A 1,295-nucleotide genomic window follows, 5' to 3' on the forward strand; every position below is an offset into this window, starting at 1 on the left:
TGTATGTGTGCGTGTGTGTATGTGTGTGTGTGTGTATGTATGTGTGCGTGTGTGTATATGTGTGTGTGTGTGTGTGTGTGTGTGTGTGTATGTGAATGCGTGTGTATGTATGTATGTATGTATGTATGTATGTGTGTGTGTGTGTGTGTGTGTGTGTGTGTGTGTGTGTGAGAGAGAGAGAGTATGTGTGTGTGTATGTGAATGCGTGTGTATGTGTGCGTGTGTGTATGTGTACAAACGTGTAAAACACTTCTACATCCCAAGTCGACATTCTCCACACGATCCATACACACGTCCATTTTCTCATGGTTGGGATTTGTGTGGGTGTATGTGTATGTGTATGTGAGAGTATGTATACATGTGTATTTTTATGACAGTGGCGTCGGTGGCCTAGTGGTTAGGCTCTCGGACTCGCAACCGTAAGGTCGTGAGTTCGAATCCCGTCAAGGGCCCGACGTTGTGTCCATGGGAAAGGCACTTTACACAAATTTTCCTCAATTCACCCAGGCGGAAATGGGTACCCGGCTATAGACAGCGAAAGATCTTGTCAGTTTGTTAGTGTTTGAGCGCTTAATCAGCTGCTTGCACTGTATGCTTCCCAGGAAGCTGACAATGTTTCGGAGTGTACTATGGTCTGCTGGGGTAATAATATAGTGTAAAGCGCATAGAGCCTGCTGTTGAGTGGGGATATGCGCTATACAAATGCTATCTATTATTATTATTATTATTATTACGTATGTATACTATGTATAAAACATCACTCACTTCTACATCCCAAGTCGACATTCCCAACACGATCCATACACACGTCCATTTTCTCCTGGTTGGGATTTGTGTGAGTGTTTCTGTATGTGTGTGAGAGAGTATGTATACATGTGTATTTTTATACGTATGTATACTATGTATAAAACAACACTCACCTCTACATCTCAAGTCGACGTTCCCGACACGATCCATACACACGTCCATTTTCTCTTGCTCGGGGTTCGCCACCATCACGGCGGAGGCTACAGAGGCATAGTTTCCCTCGGAGTCACAAAGGTCAGTGATGACGTAACCCTCCCAGCCGAGGTAGTAGACCAGCTGTCGCAGATCGGAGATGGACACACCAGTCGGGAGAAGTTCCTCCCCGGACAGGAGGCTGATGACCCAAGTGGTGAACTCCTGGCGTACCTGGCACGGCGTTCGTGAGTCACCTGTGGTAGATAGATAGATAGATAGATAGATAGATAGATAGATAGATAGATAGATAGATAGATAGATAGATAGATAGATAGATAGATAGATAGATAGAT

The sequence above is a fragment of the Aplysia californica genome, unplaced genomic scaffold (assembly GCF_000002075.1).
Source record: "Aplysia californica isolate F4 #8 unplaced genomic scaffold, AplCal3.0 scaffold00091, whole genome shotgun sequence".
NCBI lineage: Eukaryota > Metazoa > Mollusca > Gastropoda > Aplysiida > Aplysiidae > Aplysia > Aplysia californica.